The sequence below is a fragment of the Ornithorhynchus anatinus genome, chromosome 4 (assembly GCF_004115215.2).
Source record: "Ornithorhynchus anatinus isolate Pmale09 chromosome 4, mOrnAna1.pri.v4, whole genome shotgun sequence".
NCBI lineage: Eukaryota > Metazoa > Chordata > Mammalia > Monotremata > Ornithorhynchidae > Ornithorhynchus > Ornithorhynchus anatinus.
This window is the reverse complement of record NC_041731.1, coordinates 90,223,450-90,240,774: the sequence shown is the minus strand read 5'-3', so window position 1 is coordinate 90,240,774 and position 17,325 is coordinate 90,223,450. Positions and strand designations below refer to the sequence as shown.

At 41.1% G+C, this 17,325-nt stretch overlaps 1 non-coding gene across 1 annotated transcript; it reads right to left on the bottom strand.

The window, feature by feature from the left end:
- Positions 1-6,328: 6,328 nt before the first annotated feature.
- Positions 6,329-6,465, bottom strand: LOC114811403. Its single transcript, XR_003759107.1, has one exon. It is a non-coding gene; the product is annotated as a small nucleolar RNA SNORA7 (small nucleolar RNA).
- Positions 6,466-17,325: the final 10,860 nt, after the last annotated feature.

The following is a 17,325-nucleotide window of genomic DNA, read 5'->3' as shown; positions in this document are numbered from 1 at the left end:
AAGATGGGGCAATCAAAGAAGGGCCAGGAGTGGGGAGGACCTGGACAAGGGCTAGGGAGACTTTAGGAATATCTACATCAGTCACTCAGTAGTATTTGAGTGTTTGCTGTATGCACTAAGTGCTTGGGAGAGTACAATATAACAACACTGTAACAGTAATTACAGTAGCAATAGTTACAGTAACATCAGTCAGTAGTATTTATTGAGTGTTTACTGTATTCACAAAGTGCTTGGGAGAGTACAATATAACAACATTGTAACAGTTATTACAATAACAATAGTTACAGTACAATGACAATAGGTTAAAGTTTATGGATGAAATAGCCGGTGAGGTCGTTAAGGGCAAGAGATGTGCTAGTTGGGGGAACAGGGACTTGAGGATGTACCAGTGAATACCTTTGGAGAATGCTGAAATGGATTCTGGGAAAATAAGTCAGTTTACAGGACACATAACCTGCTCTAAAACCGATTTCTTGAAATTTTTATTGCTATTGGCCAAGGGATGAATTTTTGTCCAGGGTTTCCCTAGATAATCTGGTAGGGAACTGATGTGAGCCTGCTCTATTTTGTTGCTAATGGCTTTTCAATTCAACAGGGCAGAACATGACTTTCTGGATGTCAGAGCACTGAGTTACTCTGAATAGATCCAGCCTCAGTGCCATTCACCTATACATACATGTATAATGAACGTTGGTGATGGAGAACGATTTACTCCTGTTGGGAAAGGGGTCATGTCTAATTCCTACCTGTTTATTCTCTCTCAGCACTTAGTACAATGCTCTGCAGCCAGTGAGCACTTAATAAATACTATTGCATTGGTTCCTGGTGTACATCTTGGTAAAAAGAAAAGCTGACCATTTAAGAGAATGGTAGCATATTCAGTTGAAACCAAACATAAATCAGAATCTAAGAAAGTCTACAGGAAATGTACAGTAATTAGTGTATAAAAACTACAGATGAGACTGATTAAAACAAACAAATATTAGAGATATACACCTTCTGTAATGATGTCACTGATTTAAGCTTCATTTTCAGGTGACTAGGTACATCCCCTTGAACCAATATTTAAATGCGAACACATGCTTTGTATGAAACAATGGCACGAACCTGTTCCATGGACTGGAAAAAGATGGTGATCCAAATTAATTTGCATATTGATATTCCTGCAAAGCCTAAATCCTTATCTCAAAGTCCATCTACAAACTAAAACCACTTCTTATAATTCAGAACAGAGGTATTCTCTCTATTTGTTCAAGTTAATATGGATACAATAATGAAAAGGACTAAAATGTTTATTTATGATATATTTACTGGAGGCAAATTTATAGTAATCACAACCTTGATTTTATATTCTATCAGTTTCACCTATCACACACATTTCGTTTTCAGATTAGAAACCATTTCTTGTCATCTAATCACTACATTTGGATGCATATCTGTACTTCTATTTTTAGTAGATAACTTCTTATGTACATACAGCACAGTGCACAAAACAGAGGAGTTATTTTTTATGAATAGCTTAATAAACAAGAGCTGTGTATGTAGTGGGTAGGCTTCTAGAGTTAAAATGCACTATATGTTTTAAAGTTGTTCCACTCTATTTGTTTTTCTATAATAGTACATGGTGGAGCCATTTCTTCTTATTTTCTCATCCAGAGAAGATAATAATAATAACGTTGGTATTTGTTCAGCGCTTACTATGTGCAGATCACTGTTCTAAGCGCTGGGGTAGATACAGGGTAATCAGGTTGTCGTAGATACAGGGTAATCAGGTTGTCCCACGTGGGGCTCACAGTTAATCCCCATTTTACAGATGAGGTAACTGAGGCACAGAGAAGTTAAGTGACTTGCCCACAGTCACACAGCTGACAAGTGGCAGAGCTGGGATTTGAACTCATGACCTCTGACTCCCAAGCCCGGGCTCTTTCCACTCAGCCACGCTGCTTCTCTAGCCACACTCTGGCTCCCAGTAAATAAACCGACCTGGATTCTAGGAATATTCATTCATTCAATCGTATTTATTGATCACTTACTGTGTCCAAAGCACTGCACTAAGCGTTTGGAATATACAATTCAGCCACAGATAGAGACAATCCCTGCCCAACAACAGGCTCACAGGCTAAGAAGGGGAGACCGACAGCAAAACAAACAAGTAGTCAGGCATCAATACCATCAAAATAGATATATACAATCACAGATATGTACACATCATTAATAAAATAAATGGAGCAATAAATAATATATACAAATATACACCATTGTCTCCTGGCCCCTCTATTCCGTTCCATCCAACGACCTCAATCTTAACCTGCTCTTTTCCAGAGGATGGGATGGAAGCCAACAGTAAGGTGTACTTGATTCTATTTATCGTGATTATGTTGTCTTGCTTTTGTCCGTTTGTCTCTCCTGATTAGACTGTAAGCCTGTCACTGGGCAGGGATTGCTTCTATCTGTTGCCTAATTGTATATTCTAAGCTCTTAGTACAGTGCTCTGCACATAGTAAGCACTCAATAAATATTATTGAATGAATGAATGAATGAATAATGTACAATGTTGGAAAGGACATGATAAACCGATAGTATTTATCGAGGATTTGCTTACTCTGTGCCGAGCATTGTACTGAACACTTGATGGGGAGGATTAGAGATAATAGAATTGGTTCTTGCCCTTAGGGATTTTGCAATCTAATAGGGGAAACAGATACTAAAATAATTTACAGGTAGGAGTAAGCAGCATGGTCTAAGGGATAGAGCACGGGCCTGGGAGTCAGAAGGACCTGGGTTCTAATCCTGACTCCTCCAGTTTGTCTGCTGTGGGGCCTTGGGCAAGTCACTTCTCTGTACCTCAGTTACCTCATCTGTAAAGTGGGGATTAAAACTGTGAGCCTCAAGTGGGACAGGGACTACGTCCAACCTGATTACCTTGTATCTACCACAGTATTTAGAACAGTGCCAGGCACTTACTATGTATAGTAAGTGCTTATAGTAAGTGCTTAACAAATACTTTAAAAAAAGAAGCAATAGAGGTTAAAATATGTAAGAACTTGTAATGAAAGGGTGTGGGTACCCAAGTCCTTAGGTGATGTTGAATTGCTTAGGGGATAATGGAAGGAAATAGAGAGAGGAGTACTTAAGCACCACCCAGCCTCACCCACAGGACATTTATGTGCATCTCTACATTCAGTTGCTTCCCCTTTCTGTAATGTTCTTTAGCATCTTTCTCGCTAATATCCTTGAGAGCAAGGATCGTGTCTACCAACTGTATTGAACTCTCCCAATCACTTAGTATAGTACTGTGCACAAACTACTCAACAAATACCACTGATTGACTGGGAAATGATTAGTTAATCAGGGAATGCCTTCTGGAGGAAAGGTGACTTCAGAAGGAGCTTGAAGTTAGAGAGAGCGGGTCTGCCGGAGATGAAGTGGGAGGGAGTTTCAGACAGAAGAAAAGTGTGTGGAAGGGGTCAGCAGTGAGAGACGAAAAGGAGAATGATCCAGGCAACAGAGTGAAGTTTGTAATGGAAAGTGATGAGGCTAGAGGCAGGGAGGTCAGCAAGGAGGCTGATGTGGTACTCAAGACGGGATATGACAGATATTTGGACCAGGATGCTGGCAGTGCGAACAGAGAGGAAAGGGCAGATTAAGGAGCTGTGATGGCTACTGGGACAGTTACTGATCCTCTAGGAGTCTTAAGCTCTCCCCATTAACCAAGGTAACCTAATGCTCCCTTTTGCTTAAAATTTCTATATTTATCTTGGTCTTTGCCTTTTGTTTTGCATATTTATTGTTTTGTGTTTCCTTATCTGCCTGTTGGCATGTCCTTCTTCTCCCTCCTCATTTGTAGATTATGAGCCCCTGTGGCTCATGATCATGCCTAGTGTCACCTGTGTATCTTTTTTTCCTAGTACTTAGTAGAGAAGCAGTGTGGCTCAGTGGATAGAGCCCGGGCTTGGGAGTCAGAGGTCATGGGTTCTAATCCCATCTCTTCCACCTGTCAGCTGTGTGACTTTGGGCAAGTCACTTAACTTCTCTGGGCCTCATTTACCTCAACTGTAAAATAGGGATTCAGACTGTGATCCCCACGTGGGACAACCTGATTACCCTGTATCTACCCCAGCGATTATAACAGTGTTTGGCACATAGTAAGCACTTAACAAATACCAACATTATTATTCAGTTCTTGGCACTTCATAAGTACTACTCCATCTAGTACTATTTTTACTATTACTCTTTCTATAGAAAGCTCTCAACTCTAAAATGTATTCCTTCCACAGGTCAGTGACAGCTAAAATGCATCAACTGATAGCTTTTTAGCAAGAAGTTTATCTTGTTAGACTGTAAACTTCTTAAGGACAGAGATCACACCTGCCAACTCTGTTGAGTTGTACTTTCCTAAGCACTAAATACAGTGCTTTGCAAACCATCAATGCTCAGTAACTACTATTGATTGATTTAACTTTGTTCTCCACCTATTTTTAACCACCCAAAATATCTCAATCATTTCTCCAATACCGATTCACTCTCGTCTTCCAGTTCTTATAAGTCTGCAAATGTTTTCAATCAACACTTGAATCAGACTAAAAATTCCATCCATCAGTAGAGCAGACTTCCAAATGATACTGAACTATGTCATTGTGTGGCTTAGTGGAAAGAGCCCGGGCTTGGGAGTCAGAGGTCATGGGTTCTAATCCCAGCCCCGCTGCTTGTCAGCTATGTAACCATGGGCAAGTAATTTAACTTCTCTCTGCCTAAGTTACCTCATCTGTAAAATGGGGATGAAGACTGTGAGCCCTACTTGGGAGAATCTAATTACCTTGTATCTACCCCAGCACTTAGCACAGTGTTTGGCACATAGTAAGTGTTTAAAAAATACCAACATTATTATTATTATTGTTTGATATTCCTGCAGAATAAAGAGAGCACTTCCCAAAAGGGGTTACATTCCACTCCTTTCTGCCCGATGAAGGACCAGCCTTTCGGTCTTCATTCAGCTCTTGATTGGTTGTGACCAAAACCTGTAAGCAGATTACTGAAGGATTTTCTGAGGTTGTGGAAGATGTTCTTTAAAGGATGACAACTAATACCAAAGTACAAGGAAACTTTTAAAATATTATAATAAGACAAATTGAGAGTAACCTATAAAACTTCATTGGTATTCGATGAGGACATTGGGAAGCAAGAAAATTATTTTGCTGAGGCCAATTTGGCATCTATATGCTAAGAGGAATGATAATAAAAACTCTAGTATTTTTTTAAGCACATTCACTATGTCAAGCACTTTACTAAGTTCAGGTGCAGATTCAAGGTAATTAGGTTAGTCACAGTTCCTTTCCCACATAGGGCTTAGAGTCTAAGTAGGAGAGATTAGGATAGTGCTCTGCACGTAGTAGGCACTCAATAAATACCACTGATTGATATATTCCCCAATCTACTGTTGAAGAAACTCAGCCTTGGGAGTAGACCTGGGTAATCCACAATGGCATCACCTTGAACTGAAATCATTACAAACTGATGAATATGAAAAAAGACAGCAATCCAAGCTCAAGATATTCAGTGCCCAAGAAGTGGATTTGTCATTTTGCTACTCATAGAAACTAGGAGTGGCTCAGTGGAAAGAGCCCAGGCTTGGGAGTCAGTGATCATGGGTTCTCAACCTGGCTCCACCACTTGTCAGCTGTGTGATTTTGGGCAAGTCACAATTTCTCTATGCCTCAGTTACCTCATCTGTAAAATGGGGATTAAGACCATGAGTCCCACGTGGGACAACCTCAGAGCTTAGAACAGTTCTTGGCACATAGTAAATGCTTAACAAATACTATCATTATTATTAAGTTAATTGTCTCCCCTAAATTTGTTTATTCATGAGACTTTAAATATGTGTAAAATGTCAAGTAACAGAGAGTGATATATAGATCTAAATCACTTTTACTTTAGCATGTAGAAATAAAGCTCAAATCCATCTTTTTCTTCTTACACATTAAAAAACAAAAAGACGTTCTCTTGCCCATAAAAACACACTGCTCTTGGGGTAAATTTATAATACATGGAATCCCACCACTTTGGTTCCTCTAATGCAGTATTCTTGTCTACTTGCTGGTTGTTGTTGTCTTATGTTGTTGAGTCGCTTCCAACCCATAGTGCACCATGGACACATCTCTCCCAGAATGCCCCACCTCCACCTGCAATCATTCTGACAGTTTATCCATAGAGCTTTCTTGGTAAAAATATGGAAGCGGTTTACCATTGCCTCTTTCCATGCAGTAAACCTGAGTCTCCATCCTTGACTCTCTCCCATGCTGCTGCTGCCCAGCACGGGTGAGTTTTGACTTGTAGCAGATTGCCTTCCACTTGTTAGCCACTGCCCAAATTGGAATGGAATGGATATGCCTCTGCTTGACTTTCCCTCCCATAGTCGAGACTGGTAGAGTACTGGAAACTCTCCAGATGCTACCCTGAGAGGTGACTAATTGTTGGACATAAATTTAAATGAAAAAAATATAAAGAACATAAAATCATTCGTTTGAATAATACAAATTACTTTTTGACTATTTTTCCCCCAAAATTTCCACGATTCTTCCCAAAATTGACTGCTCTAGTTAAGCTTATAGGGCCAGTTGGGAAATCCACCACTGGCACGAAGACCAAATTAAAGTATCTGAGAGAACCAAGTGTACCAGTGAAAACAGCTCCAAAGAAGAAATGATCGGTCAAGGAGATAGTGCTGAAAATGATTTTGGACACTCCTGAAAGCTGACTTTGAACTCTTCTTGCATAAACACTGAATAGAACCAGGAAGAAATATAAAGGAGAGCTTGAAGAGGTCTGATAGACTGGTAAGACTAAAACAGAATATCCTGCTGGCACTGAAAGGCAGAAACGGATCGTGTCCGCAAACAGAATCAAGATGGATGAAATATTTACAAAACTCTACAATGCTTCGTATAAAGTCCCAGTAGGTCACAGTTAGCCAAGAACAAACCTGGAACCATTCCCAGATGTAGTTTGGGAAGAGGTTGAATATGCCTTTCACACTGGGAAACCCAGAAAATAACCAGGCAGGAATACCATATGGTCATGGTATCTCAGAGCAGGAGGTATACCTCCATTTAAATTTCTGGCATAGCGGTTCAGCATATGCATCATGAATAAGTGTAATCCCTCTGTGGAAAACAAGAAAGGGGAAACTGTTGATGAAAACCCAAGTGAGTGTAGGTATTTGAAACTTTCATCTAATGATTATCTCATAAACAAACAAAGTCTTCTCCCAAATTATTTGCTCGATATCAAGAATGATCCAGAGCTGCTCAGTAACCGAGGACAACCAGATTCTTTTAAGGATTCCACTCAACAGTTGACCACACCCATATCATCCATCAGCTAAGAGAAAAATATAAAGAATGTCTAGCTAATTTGATTTTCATCCATCAATTCCTACAAGTATTCAACGAATAGGAATTCAATGCCATTTTTGATGTTCTCATTGAAAACAGAATTGATTTAGTCCATAGAATTTTAGAGTAGATAAGATGCAGTGTTTAGGTATCCTAACTTTCAGCAATTTATAGAGAAGCAGCGTGGCTCAGTGGAAAGAGAAGGGGCTTTGGAGTCAGAGGTCATGAGTTCGAATCCCGGCTCTGCCACTTGTCAGCTGGGTGACTGTGGGCAAGTCACTTAACTTCTCTGGGCCTCAGTTACCTCATCTGTAAAATGGGGATTAAGACTGTGAGCCCCATGTGGGACAACCTGATTCCCCTATGTCTACCCCAGCGCTTAGAACAGTGCTCTGCACATAGTAAGCGCTTAACAAATACCAACATTATTCTGTGTAAATCTTTGTAGAGTTGTCAGGCAGGTTGGTACAATCTCCCCAGTGCCATATATGGACTCCTTATAACGATTAGACTGTAAGCCCGTCAAACGGCAGGGACTGTCTCTATCTGTTGCCAACTTGTTCATTCCAAGTGCTTAGTACAGTGCTCTGCACATAGTAAGTGCTCAATAAATACTATTGAATGAATGAAGAAGAGATCATCATTCATTCAATTATATTTATTGAGTGCTTACTGTGTGCAGAGCACTGTACTGTCTTATCAGTATTTATTGCAAATGATTAGAATCCTCATTATTCATAGACAACTGTGCTATATTCCTAAATGATTCTGCAGTCAATCAGTGAATCGGTGTTCTTTATTGATGGCTTAATGGGTTCAGAAAATTGCACTAAGTACTTGGGAAAATACAATTTAATAGAATTCAGAGACATGATTGCTGACCACAAGGAGCTTACAGTGTACAGGAGGAGACAAACATTAAAATACATTAAGGTTGGGGAAATAGTAGAGTAAAAGGATATTTACAGAATTGGAAAAGAAAAAGAATAAGAATTGCAGCATAAATTGGGTTAGAAATGAATTCTCTAAAAGAGTCATGAAGAAGCAATTAGTACTTTTCAAAATGATCAATTCATATGAAAAAGTAAAGAAATAAAAAAGTGGAAAGATACATCTACTGTTGGCCAGAAAATAAACAAAGCTAGCTCATTTGGTGGCAAATGCAGCAGAAGAACAAGGCAACATGAATGAGTTTCAGTAAAATCACAAGCTCATTTTGGGATAATGAAATGTCAGTGAAGGCAGAAAGAAGGCTCACTCTTTTGTTACCAGTGGTATATAGAATGGAATGTTATTGACAACATGCTCTGAGAGAGAGATGGTTGTATACAAATTGTAAAGGAGGCACCATGTGATAAAAGCATAGGCCTAGGAATTAGGGAACTTGAGTTCGAATCCTGTCTTTGCCAATTGCCTGTGTGATCTTAGGTAAGTCGCTTAACTTTTCTGAGCCTCAGTTTCCTCATCTGTGAAGGAGGGATTGAATATCTTTCCACTCTCTTAGACTCTGACCCTCAGGTCAGATCGAGGCTGTGTCTGATCTAATTGTCTTGTATCTATTCCAAGGCTTGGCACCTAGTGAGTGCTTAGCAAATACTGCAATTCTTGTTTTTATTATGTATAAAGGTTCAATTTGAGGGTATATTCAAATGAAAATTTTAAGATATTAAAAATTAGCTGTTGACTGAAGCATGGCACAAGCTGTGAATGAAACAAAAGTAAAAATAAATATCTTTAAGAGGTGGCTTTTGAGTAATATGACTGAGTGTGGGGATTTTTGAGTTTTTTGTTGTTTTTTAATTGTGTTTAAGTGCTTACTATGTGACAGGTACTGTACTAAGCGCTGTGGTAGATACAAGCCAATCAGGATGGACACAGTCCCTGTTCAGGTGGAGTTCACAGTCTTAGTCACCATTTTTTCCCATAGATAAGGTAATTGAGGCACAGAGAAGTAGAGACTTGCCCAAGGTCACACATCCAGTAAGGAGCAGAAACGGGTTTAGAACCCAGGTCCTCTGGCTCCCAGGTCCATGATCTATCAACTAGGCCACGCTGAGTTGCTTAAAGAAAACTTGTTGAGGAAAATAAGGTTTTATGAGGGCTTTGACGTGGAGAAGAGGCATTTGTCAACCCAGCAATCAATCATATTCATTGAGCACTTAAAGAACGCAGAGCACTATGTACTAAGCACCTATGAGATTACAAGATAACAGAGTTGGTAGACCTGTTCCCTTCCCACAAGGAGCCAAAGGCTGTCAGGTTTGGGAAGGAAGGAATTTCAGAATAGTGGGGAGGTGAACAGCATGAGGCTATATTCTCCCTGACTAGATTGTAAATTCCTCGTGGGCAGGGATCTCATCTACTAATTTCATTGTACTTTCCCAAGTGCTTAGTACAGTGCTGTGCCAGTGGAGGCAGTCAAAAAATACTTTTGATTAGCATCTACTAATCCTTCCTAGGTACTAAAAATGTGATTCAAATCACACTGTGAGTTTCACTGGGTCTTACTCATTGACAAAATAAGCCATTTCTATCGTTGCCCTTTTTAATTTTGAACACTGGGACCAAATGCACGAAGAGACATCCCTAATTACAGACAATATCAAAGTAATATATTCCATAGAGATAGTTGAAAATGTTAAAACCGTGCACATATAGTTTTGCAAAAAAAAAAAAAGTATTTTCACCAAGTGTTTTAGGTATATCATTAATGAAATCAAGGAATTGTTAGAAAATTATGGAATTTGGTTTCCGTAGCGAACTTAACTTCTCCTATAGCACAAATCCACACCCTCAACTCTGCTGTTTCCACTGTACTCCACTCCCTCCCTCCCCTGTCCCTTCATCAATCTCACATCACAAGCCTGCAGCCTTAGATCACCTCCACTGAATGTTTCCTCTACCCCTGTACTTGAGCTGTGGAGTGCTGCTGGTGAAATAATAATAATAATTATTGTATTTGTTAAGTACTTACTATGTGAAAAGAACTCTTCTAAGGGCTGGGGTAGATACAAGGTAATCATGTTGTCCCACATGGGGCTCACAGTCTTAATCCCCATTTTATAGATGAGTTAACTGAAGCACAGAGAAGTTAAGTGGCTTTCCCAAGATCACACAGCAGACAAATGGCAAGCAAGGATTAGAATGCATGTCCTCTGACTTCCAAGCCCTTGCTTTTTCCATTAAGCCACACTGCTTCTCTAATTTTAAAAAATCAGGTTGTCCCACGTGGGGTTCACAGTCTTAATCCCCATTTTCACAGATGTCACTGAGGCACAGAGAAGTGAAGTGACTTGCCCAAACTCACACAGCTGATGTGGCAGAGCCAGGATTAGAACTCACGACCTCTGACTCCCAAGCCCGTGCTCTTTCCACTAAACCACGCTGCTCCTCAGCAGACAGCAGGCCAACCTCATCCATCTCAAACTCATCCTCACCTGCTATAATTCCTATCTAAGATTTGCCTTCAAGAAAGCTTTGAAGGTGGGGAGAGTGATTGTCTGGAGGATATGAAGAGGGAGGGCATTCCAGGTCAGAGGCAGGACATGGGCCAAAGATCAGTGATGAGATAGACGAGATTCAGGTACAGTGAATAGGCTGGCATTAGAGGAGCACAGTGTCTGGGCTGGGTTGTGGTTGGACAGTGTTTGGCACGTAGTAAGTGCTCAATAAATACAATTGAATAAATAGAAGGGGACAAGGTTTTGAGTGCTTTAAAATCAGTGGTAAGGAGTTTCTACTTGACGTGGAGGTGGATGGATTACCACTGGAGGTTTTGAGGAGTGGAACAATCTGGACTGAACATTTTTGTAGAAAATGAAGTATGGACTGGAGTGGGGAGAACAGGAGGCAGGGAGGTTAACTAGGAAGCTGACCCTGTAATCAAGGTAAGATAAATCCTTGGATTACCATGGTAGCAGTTTGGATGGAGAGGAAAGGTAGATTTTAGCAATGCTGTGAAGGTTGACCTGACAGAATTTGGTAACAGATTGAATTTATGGTTGAATGAGAGAGATGTGTCAAGGATAATACCAAGGTTTTGGGCTTGTGAGAAATGGAGGATGGTGGTGTTGGTCTGCAGTGATGGGAAAGTCTTGGGGAGGGCAGAGTTTGAGTTGGAAGATGAAGAGTTCCATTTTGGACCTGCTAACTTTGAGGTGTCAGTAGGAAATTTGAGATTGCTAAGGTGAAAGATCAGGGCAGGAGTTGTAAATTTGGTTAAGATCCGCATAGAGATGGTAGATGAAGTCATGTGAGTGAATGAGTTCTCCAAGGGAGTGGGGTGTACATAGAGAATAGAAGGAGACTCAGAGCTGAGCCCCCTCAGTTCTTCCTTCCCTGACTTTTATTTTCAAAGGCTCTTTTACCACCACTTTCAAACAAGCACATGTATGCTCTCATAAAAACAAAAAACAACCTCCTTTCATTTCGCAGCACTCTCTTTGAAAGACTGACTTACACCCATTCCGGCAACTCCTTCTCTTCCGATATTTTCCTTTATCCCTTGCAATCTGGCTCCTACCACTCCCCCTCCACAGACATTACCTAATCTGAGGTCATCAGTGACCTCCTTCTGGCCAAATCAAGTGGCCTTTACTCCATTGTAATACTCCTCTATCACTTTGCTGCCTTGGACACTGTGGACCAGCCCCTTCTCCTGAAAAGACTAGGTAACTGTGGCTTCACTGGTACTTTCCTCTGCCATTGTTTTTTTTATGGCATTTTTTAAAAGCTTACTCTGAGGCAGGCACTCTACTAAGCACTGACACAAACTAATCACCCTGATCACAGTCCATATCCACATGGGGTTCACAGTCTTAAACCCCATTTTTACCAGTGAGATAACTGAGGCACAGAGGAGTCACATGGCTTGCCCAAGGTCACACAGCAGACAAGGCAGAATTAGAACCCAGATCCTTCTGTTTCCCGGGCCCATGCTCTATCCATTAGGCCATATTTCTTCTCGGCATGCTGGTTCTCTTCGAGGGAGTCCCTCAAGGCTGAGTTCTGGGCCTCCTTCTCTTCTCCATCTATACCCACTCAATCAATCAATCAATGCTATTTATTGACTGCTTATTGTTTTCAGAACAGCTTACTAAGCACTTGAGAAAGAATAATACAACGAAGATGGTAAATGTGATCCCTGCCCACAACAAGCTTACAGTCTTGATATAGATATAGAACAATCAACAGACATTGATATAGATTACAGATAGACAAAAGAGAAGAGTACAGAAGGGAAAAATGTCATGCCTCCTTCCTTGGAGAGCTCAATTTACTCTCACATATTCAACTATTATAAAAAATGGTGGCATTTGTTAAGCGCTTACTATGTGCAAAGCACTGTTCTAAGCGCTGGGGGATACAAGGTGATCAGGTTGTCCCACGTGGGGCTCACAGTTTTTAATCCCTATTTTACAGATGAGGTAACTGAGGCACAGAGAAGTGAAGTGACTTGCCCAAAGTCACACAGCTGGCAAGTGGCGGAGCTGAGATTTGAACCCATGAACTCTGACTCCCAAGCCCGGGTTCTTTCCACTGTACCACTCTGCTTCTCCATCTCAACAAATGATTCCAAAATCCACCTCTCCAGTCTCACACCTCTCCTCTGCAATCTCTAATTTCCTCCTGCCTTCAGGACATGTCTTCTTGGATGTCTCACCAATATATCAAACACAATATGTACAAACAGAATGCCTCATCCTCCTGCTCAGACCCTGTCCTGTAAACAACCTAACCATTCACTTTGTCTCACAAGCCTGTAATCTTGGCATTATGCTCAAATAATCATTCAGTCAGTATATTCAGTTTCTCTCCTATTCCTGTTCTTTCTACCTTCACAATATCTCAAGTATCTGCCTCTTCCTCTGTTCTCACACTGATCCAAGCACTTATCGTATCCTTGAATACAGTGTCAGCCTCCTTGCTGATCTCCCAGCATCCTCTCTCTCCCCTCTCCAGTAAGGACTTCACTCTGCTACCATAATCATTTTTTCTAAAAAAATCATTTTAATCCATATTTTCCCATTCCTCAAAAATCTCCAGTGGCTCCCCATCCACCTCCACATCAAACTGCTTTTAAGGTGTCTACGATGTTGGTGTGATTTGCATAAGAGGAGTCAGGATGGATTATAAATTTATCTAGGCATCTTACCAAATCAATGATTTTTAGTAGAAGTGGTTGAACTTCAACTGAACATGGAGTTGTCTCCTGCTGTCAGTCATATGATACAATCTGATTTACAGCCTAGAGGGGAAGACAGAAATTAAAATAAATTATGGCTATATACATAAGTGCTGGGAGACTTAGGTTGAGATGAATATCAAAGACTTCATGGGAACAGATCCAGATGGAAAGGAGATGTGGAAGGGAGGGTGAGTAGGGGGAATGAGGGCTTATTTGGGAAAGGCCTCTTGAAGGAGATGTGATTTTAGTAGGACTTTGAGGTTGGGGAGAGTGATAGATATGAAATGGGAGACAGCACCAGGCCAAAAGAAGGACATCATCATTAAAGGTATTTATTGCATGCTTACCATCTGCAGAGCATTGGACGCAGCGTTTGGGAGAGTTCAATACAGCAGAGTTGGTAGACACATTCCCTGCCTACAGTGAGCTTACTCTGAGAAAGGGAGGCAAGAAGTCAGCGGAAAGATAGACAAAATCAAGGTAGAGTAAGAAGGTTGGAGTTACAGGAGACAGGTGTGTAGGCTGAGTTGACATGTCACTGTCCAGGCCAGCCAAAGCCTTGAAAATATGACTTGGCCCATAGTCCTGGGAGTCCAGAAGTTACCAGGTGCCAGCATCACTGAGAAACTTGAGGAAAAGGACCTACCTAAATTCCATTCTGGGTTCATCTCCCACTTCCAGCTGGGCTGGGCTCCTGATGACACAAAGTGGCACGGGCACACACCCACCTAAGAGGCCCAGATCCATATGTAATCCATTGTATGCCCAGATCCTCCCATGCCACCCTTAAGGAACAAACGACTTCACTCATTCATTCATTCAATTGTATTTTTTGAGCGCTTACTTTCTGCAGATCACTGTACTAAGTACTTGGGAGAGTACAGTAATAAACAGATACATTGCCTGCCCCCAAGAAGCTTACAGTCTAAAGGGGGAGACAGATATCAATATAAATAAATTACAGATATGTACATAAGTGCTGTAGGCTTAGGTACACTGTAGGGCTGGGAGGGGGGATAAATAAGGGGAGCAAGTCAGGGCAGTGCAGAAGGGAGTGGGCTAAGAGGAAAGGATGGCTTAGTCAGGGAAGGCCTCTTGGAGTAGATGGGCCTTCAAGAAGGTTTTGAATGGGGGGAGAGTATGTGTCTGTCAGATATGAGGAGGGAAAGCATGCCAGGCCAGAGACAGGAGGGTGAGAGATCAGCAGCAAGATAGACAAGATTGAGGTACAGAAATTCTAAGGACCACCTTTAATGCCACCACAAAGAACTGGACTTCTTGTTATCAATATTTTAAGGATAGAACTCACACATTTATGACTCCCTATGGGAACCATGGGGCAGATGTATCGCATCCCATAGACTGAGGAGGGTGGCCTTCAGAATCGGTGTGAATTTGTTCAGACTTACTCATTTAAAAGACAGCTACAGGATAATTTTGTATAAATGTATTTTATAATGCTGCCTGAGCCAGTCATTGCAAACACTCTTCAATTATTAAAAACTGAAGTTTAGAAGAACAAATTATTTCACTGTATATAACAGCAGCTTCGCCTAGTGGTGAAAGCATAAGTCTGGAGGTCAGGAGACCTGGGTTGTAATCCCTCTCCCATTTGCCTGATGTATGACCTTGGACATTCTCTGGTCTCAGTTTCCTCATCTGTAAAATGGTTATTAAATACCTGTTCTTGCTTCCCCTTTGGACTCTGAGATCCATGTAGGATAAAGACTATGTCGAAGCTAATTATGTTTTATATCTTCCCTAGTGTTAAATACAGTACTTGGCACAAAGTCCTTAAGAAATACCACAATTATTATTATTATTATCAATTATAATATAGGGCTTTCTAATAAAGGACATGCCAACCTCTTAGTTAATATGCTATGAAAGGCTGAAGGCTCTTGTGATGGTATATATGCTGTCATTCATCTTCAAAACAATTATAAGTGAAGCAGTGAGGCTTCACTGACAATCCAGTGCTTAATATAATAGAAGCAGCGTGGCTCAGTGGAAAGAGCATGGTCTTTGGAGTCAGAGGTCATGAGTTCAAATCCCTGCTCGGCCACTTGTCAGCTGTGTGACTTTGGGCAAGTCACTTAACTTCTCGGTGCCTCAGTTACCTCATCTGTAAAATGGGGATTAAGATTGTGAGCCCCAAGTGGGACAAGCTGATTCCCCTGTGTCTACCCCAGCGCTTAGAACAGTGCTTGGCACATAGTAAGCGCTTAACAAATACCAACATAATATCTTGTGAATAGGGTATAGGACTGGGAATCCAGCGACCTGTATTCTAATTCTGACTCTGCTTTTGCCTACTGTGTGTCCTTGGTCAAATCCCTTCTCTGGGCCTAAATTTCCTAATCTGTAAAATGGGGATTAAATACCAGTCTTCCTCGCCTTAGATTGTGAGGTGCAGAGACTAGATCTCATTTGACTATACTGTATTTACCTAGCACCGATATCAGTACTCAACACATAAGTACTTATAAAATATTACATTATTATCCCTGGCTGAAGAGATTCATATATGACAGAATCATCCACCTACATGGTATATCCATAAATCTGTCAGTCAGTGCTATGAGAAGCAGCTTGGCTTTGTGGCAAGAGCCCGGGTTTGGGAGTCAGAGGACGTGGGTTCTAATCCAGACTCCACCACTTGTCTGCTGTGGGACCTAGAGCAAACCACTTAACTTCTCTGTGCCCCAGTTACTTCATCTGTAAAATGGGGATTAAAACTGTGAGCCCCACATGGGAAAACCTGATTACCTTGTATCTACCCCAGCACTTAGAACAGTGTTTGGCACATAGTAAGCACTTAACAAATGCCATCATTATTATTATTAACACTATTGCATGCTTACTGAGTACAGAGCACTTAGTCCTTAGGAAAATATGAGACCAAGAAAAGATTCAAGCCCTGCTCTCAAGGAGTTTACCGTATAACTGGGTGTTAAGATAGTTTCTTATTGGACTGAGGTGATTGTTCCATACAGAGCCAATCTCAGATTGGAAGCCTGTAACTTAATATACACTCCTCACAAAATCTCCACTTAATCTCTCTCCCAGTAGGCCAGCATGCGAAGGAGCTGTCTTCTACAGTGTTTTCCCAAGAGTGAACTTCTATGTCAGCTTGTTTAAAACTGTGCTTCACCATGGTTTTAAATTGTCTCTTTTACTGTCCCAGGTTGTGTGTATTCCCTTTTGGGTCAATATAATAATGCTGGTATTTGTTAAGGGCTTCCTGTGTGCCAAGCACTGCTAATAATAATAATAATGTTGGTATTTGTTAAGCATTTACTATGTGCAGAGCACTGTTCTAAGCGCTGGGGTAGATACAGGGTAATCAGATTGTCCACGTGAGGCTAACAGTTAATCCCCATTTTACAGATGAGGTAACTGAGGCCCAGAGAAATGAAGTGACTTGCCCAGAGTCACACAGCTGTCATGTGGCAGAGTTGGAATTCGAACCCATGACCTCTGACTCCCAAGCCCGGGCTCTTTCCATTAAGCCATGCTGCTTCTCCAAGCTAGTTGAGTATCCTGCTATCGTCCCTTCTTTCATGTGTTCTTTCCAGAGGAGTTTAGTTTCTGGGAACATTGCTTCAGTGCTGAAGATAAATACCATAAACTTAAGAAATTCTAGTCCACAATGGATGAGTGGTGTGCTGTATCCCAGGACTTCATTTTTGGTGCACTTGTCCTGCCCGTTGCTTCTGGTCTGTGGGTGGCATTGATGAAGCT